The sequence below is a fragment of the Cornus florida genome, unplaced genomic scaffold (genome assembly GCF_030987335.1).
Source record: "Cornus florida cultivar Cherokee Brave unplaced genomic scaffold, ASM3098733v1 CherokeeBrave_3.0.0_Hap2_Chr09, whole genome shotgun sequence".
In the NCBI taxonomy this organism is placed as follows: Eukaryota; Viridiplantae; Streptophyta; class Magnoliopsida; order Cornales; family Cornaceae; genus Cornus; species Cornus florida.
This window is the reverse complement of record NW_026775579.1, coordinates 54,153,371-54,160,573: the sequence shown is the minus strand read 5'-3', so window position 1 is coordinate 54,160,573 and position 7,203 is coordinate 54,153,371. Positions and strand designations below refer to the sequence as shown.

The 7,203-nt window shown below is 38.1% G+C and overlaps 1 pseudogene; it reads right to left on the bottom strand.

Annotated features, from left to right (window-relative positions):
* Positions 1 to 1,310: 1,310 nt before the first annotated feature.
* Positions 1,311 to 5,185, bottom strand: LOC132273969 (putative receptor protein kinase ZmPK1; annotated as a pseudogene).
* Positions 5,186 to 7,203: the final 2,018 nt, after the last annotated feature.

Genomic DNA, 7,203 nt, shown 5'->3' with positions numbered 1-7,203 from the left:
TCAAAGTGTTAAGAATTCCTTACACCTAAAAAAAATAAAATAATAATTAACTAAAACAAATTGCTATTTAAAAGAGATACAAAAAAGTTTAAACACATTATCAGTTTTCTATTCAAGGAAGAGGAAAAGTTTTTCACTAATTAAATATGCATGTATATATTTATATGTGGGACGTGCTATTTTTTTGGAATTAATGTTCATGTGCGCGTACTATTTTTTTTTTTTTGAATTAATGTTCATGTGCGGTATGAATTATTATAGATTACTGAACTTTCTTTATGTGAAAAAAAAAAAACACAAAGGTGTTAAGAAATTCCTTACACCTAAAATAATAAAATTATGATTAACTAAAATAAATTGTTATTTAAAAATGATAAATAAAAGTTTAAACATATTATCAGTTTTCTATTTAAGGAAGATGAAAAGTTTCTCGCTAATTAAATATGCATGTATATATTTATATATGGGACTTGCTATTTTTTTTTGGAATTAATGTTCATGTGTGGTATGAAATATTATAGATTAATGAAATTTTTTATGTGAAAAAAAAATCAAAATTGTTAAAAAATTCCTTACACTTTTAGAACAGTATATAGATAATGATTAACTAAAATAAATTGCTATTAAAAAGAGATAAATAAAAATTTGAACAGCTTTCTATTTAAGGAAGAAGAAAATTTTTTCACTAATTGAATATGCATGTATATATTTATATGTGGGACATGCTATTTTTTTTGGAATTAATGTTCATGTTTGGTATGAATTATTTTAGATTAATTAAATTTTTTATGTGAAAAAAAAAATCAAAATTGTTAAGAAATTCCTAAGACTTTTAGAATAGTGTATGTATATATATATATATGAATGATATAATAACAAATTTAAGGAGGAAATTCAGTTCCGATACTTGCTAGACTTTGGTGTTTTGTAAGTTCAATGAGTAGGTTTTGAGCTTCTGTTGAGTGTTATTTGTGGCTAGCCTTCACTGTTCATGCAGTAACTTATCTGACTCGAGTGAGAAAGCACCCTTCGAAATTCTCAGAAATTAATCCGATTGTTGAGGAGCCTGGTTTGTGCTTACCCTGAGTTAATAAAAAATAAAAAATAAAAATAAAAAATTAAAGGAGGAAAAGTAAAAATCTGTAACCACAAATGCACAAACTACCGATATTGTAGCAAAAGTTATAGCAGATTGAATTACAAATAATTAAGACATAATAGTAACATCACATTCATGAGCCAAATACATACTGACACGTACCGATTCTTTTAGAAGTCCATCACTATTGATGACGCAAAAGTCATTACTATGGTACTCAAATTTCAAATTGTCATATGGAATATATATCTATGATACAAGGACTTTTAAAAGCGAGTGATGCTTGGGTCCAGCCTTATTAGGACAAGAATTGTCCTCCAAGCTGACTTGGCCCAACAAAAATTTGCCACATCTCCATTCCATTAAAAAAAAATAAAACATGGGTTATACCCATTTTACTGACCCGTTTTGTTTCTCTCTCCTTGTTTCTCTCTCCTTCCATGTGTGTTTCCTTTTCTTCATCACAGATCAGTCTCGCCGCCGTCGGATCTGTCTCACAGCCGCCATCTCCAATTGCCGGATCTGTCTCGCCGGCTCTCTGCTATCATCTATCTGTCATCCTTCTTGTTTCCGCCGGATCGTCGCCGCCGGATCTGTTCTTACTGACTCTTCGCTGTCCTCTCCACCGCGATCTCCCTTTTCTACCCCAAAACCAAAATCAACTGAATCGCCGTCGGCAACGAAATCATGGCCACCGCAGACAAGAACCTCATCGCCCACCTCGTCCCGGCGATGAAATCTCTCCACTACGCCCTCAAACTTGCCGGAATAACTGGAACCTGTTGGAAGGCAGAACGGCATTCTACAATTCCTGGAGCCCGGCGGAGAGGAACGTGATTTACTCATCGACACATACCGCCAGTTTACCCAATTGCCCGGCGGAGAGGAACGTGATTTACCCTATCGCTGGAATCTAACACACCGCCAGAATCTTCAATCACTCACTATCATGGCCGGTTTGTATACTTTCCTATTGTCCCCAATTTCATCAATGCTTTTTTTTTTTTTTTTTTTTCAAAACCAATGTAAAAATAAATCAAACAATTGTAAGGTATCAGAAAACAGTAAGAACAAAACAGAACAATTAATATATATATATATATAAACATAACAGACTAGGAAAAGACCTTTTTAAGCGCTAATCTTTGCAATTTGGGAAGTTCCTCAAGCAAGCGAGCATTGGTTCTACGTATCTCAGCATTAATGCCGACAACTGTTACCCTGTTTTTCTCTGTTGCCACAGCGTCCGATTTCTACACACATAAAGAAACACAGTTGCATATTATATATATAGAGAGAAAAGAACTCTAGCTCTAGAGCATATGAGTCTGGAGAGAGAGAGAGGAGGGGGTACCTGGAGGGCTTGATTGAGGTCGGCCTCGACGGCGGCAAAAAGACGGGAAAAAGCAACGTCGCCGGAGATGTTGAGGTCGTTGTGTTTATTGATGTCGTACTTGTCGTATTTGTTGCATATTGCGTCCACTCTAGTTACAAAACGGGTCAGTTAAATGGGTATAATTCATATTTTATATCTTTTAATGGAACGAAGATGTGGCAACTTCTTATTGGGCATGTCAGCTTGGAGGACAATACTTGTCCTGATAAGGCAGGGCCCAAGCATTACTCTTTAAAGCCATCATTTTCATGACCCAAAAGCATTTCAACGACCTCACTCATGGTGGGCCTTGCATCTTTATCCTCAGTACATTGCAAAAGCCACTCTAACCAGAAGCTCCATCTTATTTTTGTCATATTCACCATCCATGGCAGTGTCTATGATTTCTTCAATCCATGATCTTTTTCCAGTAGTAGTTTCACGCATCTTCTCTCTCACCCATGTCACCAACCTTCTCTGCTCCATCCCCCCATTATCATCTTGGTGTGGACAACACCCGTCGGGCTTCTTCCGGTTATCATCTCCAACATGACAACACCATAGCTATACACATCAACTTTGGATATGATGGGAAGATTAAAAACCCATTCAGGAGCCATGTAACCTCTTGTTCCTCTTATCCTAGAGAAGATAGAATTTCCAATCCCACCTCTGTTGAAGAGTTTCGACAGCCCAAAATCCGCCACTTTTGGTTGGTAATTCGAGTCCAAGAGTATGTTTTGAGGCTTTACATCACAGTGTAAAACCCACTCCAAGCATTCTTCATGTAAATAAGCTAGGCCTTTTGCAGTTCCCAACGCGATTTCGAACCTCTTTTTCCAATCTAGTGTGTTGGAAGTTATGTTTTCTGCTAAAGAACCTTGCTCCATGTACTCATACACTAAAAGTTTGTGTTTTCCCTCCACACAATAACCCCATGTCTCTGTCAGGTTCATGTGATTAAGCCTCCCAACGGTGCTTACTTCTGCTAGAAATTCCTCTTCGCCCTGATTAGCTTCCGTGAGACGCTTGATTGCTGCAACTTTATTGTCAGACAAAATACCTTTATATACAATACCACTGCCTCCTCTCCCAATCTCTATGCTGAAATTACGCGTCGCCTTCTTAAGCTCAGCATATGTGAATTTTCTGAATCGGGTTGCTACTTGAAGGTAACCTTTCTCAGTTGCACGAGAGCCTTGACGGTTTCTATACAAGACATACAGCAGTACGAACAAGAAACCGAAAATCTCAGCTCCTCCACATCCACAGGCAAACCAAAGCATGAACTTCACCGTGCCATTTTCTTGCTGCTTCTTGTAAGCTCTATCAAGGAGTGCTGTAACTTCGTGCGAGCAATCTAACCGGAATTCTTGATGGGGCTTATCATAGGAGGAGAGATTAGATTTGGGCAATTTTACGTACATGGGATCTTTAAATTCCACCGAGAGATACCCATTGAGCAACATAGTCTTGGGGTAACAAAGAGAGTAACCATTAATCGTGTCATATTTGAATTGAAACCCTTTGCAATTGCAGCTTCAAACACTTCTCTTCACACCCCTCTAATGTTTGATTTGGTAAGTAGTCAATGTCGTAGCCATAGAACTCAACATGAGGATGTTTGATGAAAGCAGCCTCATCAATGTTGCAAGAGAGAGTGAAATCTGGTTCACAACCATAAGACCAATCTTTGTGATTTTTCATCTTGTATCCCTCTATGCAATTGCATCTCCTATCACCTGTAGGATGATAAGTGCAGAGACTGTTGGGTCCACAAATGCCATGGATGGTGCATGGGTTGTCCTTGGCTTGCCAAGAAACAACCCAAGCTCTCAACTTCTCATTTAGACTATACAATCTGACATTGCCATCAACATCAACAGTCAATCTTCTCTTAGGCCCGACGCCCAAATCTGCAGCCGAGAACTTCAAATCATCAGATGACTTGAAATGGCCAGAGGAATCGAGTATTGCAGTTCTACTGTTATTGTAGGTGGACCTTCCAGCTTCCCATGGTCGTAACCACGGATCAGGCCAATAGACACCGGAGGTTTCAAGACCATCAAATAGAAGGCGGAGTACATTATCAACATCGAAATAGAGCTTGTAGGAACCCGAAGAGTAATTGCTCCGGCTTCTTGATGAAACAAGTATTGTCGTTTTGGTGAGCAGTTGTTGAGGAAGAATAGTATCTGTTGGTGAATCAAAGCTTTGCCAAAGAATTTTGCCCTCCAAAGTATGGAGAACAAGATTACCAGTGTCACAAAGTTCCAACTGCACCGAAGAAGCCCAAGTGGTTTCGGTGGCCCAAACGACATGAAAATCAGCATCTGTCAAGATAATATTAACAGTTTTTAAGCAGGGAGAGCTTTGAGCGTCTTCCGTTAACTGGTCGGTCTCGATTTGCCATCTAAACCACCGTGTAACTCCCATCATCCAACGATTGACGGTACCATATTGCAAAGCAATATGCATTATTGCCCACCGGATAAAAACCCGAGGAAAAAAAGCGGTTAGCTGAAATTAAAACGTTGCTTGGTTTTTCCACAAAGAGGGATGAGCCTTTGGTTATTCTAAGAGGGGTTGAAGATGAAAATGGAGTAGATAGGAGCAAAGAAATGACAGTGAATAAAAATGGAGCACACATATTGGCTTTAGCTGCTTAGAGTTGTATGTAAATTATAATTAGCTGTTGAAGGTAGATGTGTTAATATACACACAACATACTCGTGCAGAGAGAACATGCATCCATGACCATGTGTGGACGAGAAAGAAGGGTTTACCTGGGGTTCAACGGCAAGGACTTCATTAATGCGTCATGTACCAACAAGACAAGTATGTGATGTGAACTCAAAATTTTTAATTGGCAATATTTGACAAGACACGCTAATACGAATTGAACATAATACGGGATAATCAAGTTTGGGTTTGGTTTAATCTTATTCATGCCATATCGACCCAAATTGACACAGTAATTAAACGTGGCGTGATTATGTTTGACTTGTCAACCTATTCATTACTCAATTAACCGTTTTACTAAACGTTTCATATAAACGTGTCGTGTTCGTATTAAAAATGACTCGTTTAGTTAAACGTGTTGAATAAACGAATTACTTTGTCATAAATGTATTTGATTTTAAATTAACAAATATCATTAATATTTCGTTTGTGATCATATTTGTATAATGTCAATTTTTCTTAAAGAGAATTAAGTTGAATACTTTAGAATATGTTCATATTATTTTCAAAATTATCAAATTGGCATGTGTTAGAAATGTTTGGAAGTGTCGACCTAAGTGTGAAGTATTGGCGAAATGTCCGAAAGTGACGAAAAAGTGTTCAAAATAATAAAAAATTATTTTTACTAATGAGTACGTATATGAAATGTGGAACACTTCTTTGAGGAATGTCTGACGAGTGTAAGTGTCTGACGTCACCTACTTCACAGCCTACCTTAGATGTCATACATTTCGCTCATTATCTTATCATTTTTGTTTTATAATGATGTCCACGTGATATTGGCGTCATGAGTGACACATTGCCGTCTTTAGGACGTATGTTAAAAGTCTGATTCAAATTGAGAGCTTGAAAACGATTAGACATGGTGACTAAAGTTAGTTTGTGGTGTCTAACAGCTATCAAGGCCTTGGTTTGAATGAGACTCCGCAGCATACTGAATCTATCAGCCAGCGAGCCAATCAATGTGGTCTCACCTAAGTTTTGTGTTGACAATTTAGAATTGCATTATGGATATATGAAGTGTGAGAAATTGTTCAATGGTTGTAACCATTTCACAGCCTATCTTACAAGTCATACATTTCTCTATTTATCTTATCATTTTCGTTTTATAATGATGTCCACGTGATATTGGCGTCATGATATAGGACGTATATTAAAAGTCCGATTCAAATTGAGAGCTTGAAAACGACTAGACATGGTGACTAAAATTAGTCTCTGGTGTCTAATAGCTATCAAGGCCTTGGTTTGAATGAGACTCCACAGCATATTGAATCCATCAGCCAGCGAGCCAATCAATGTGGTCTCACTTAATCAATCAATGAGCCAATCAATGGTTGTAACCATTGCAATGGTGACTTTTAAGAATAAGAAACATGACTCTTTAATAAATGTCTCCACTTTGGAGTGTATTTGTCTAAAACAATTATTATAATTGATGACTTGAAGTGTTATTTTTCTTGTTGAATATACGAGTATGTCAAATTGTTTAAATTGGAGTAGTTGTAACTATTCTAATGGTGACTTTGTCACTTTAAAACTATCATCAGTCATAATTATTTCACTGAACCAAGCGAATATGTCGCTCGATGTCCTGTTTTCACTGATGAGCTGCTCTCGCATCGGTGGAGCCTGTGAACTCAAGTGGGCTCCCATTTGTGAAAGAACTCTTGGCTTTCTCCTAAGTATCAATCTAAACAACCTGTGCTGGTAACGGTGCCGGCTGTACCTGAGGCTGATTCCGAAATGCAACTGTTACCCCAGCTTCTGTAGCCCGAGCAATGAGGTCATTGATGTGAGGAGGATACTCTAGATCTCCTCCCTGATCCCGAGTTTGTTGAACTGCTTCCTGCAACTGACCATCATCATCCTGAAACCCAAGCCTTTGCTGCTCTTCCTCCATTTGCTGATGCCGTAGGAGATATTGTTGCCTACGTGCCGCTCTCCTTTCCTTCCTAGTTCCTTGCATGTTCTGCCCGTTTCTAGCGTC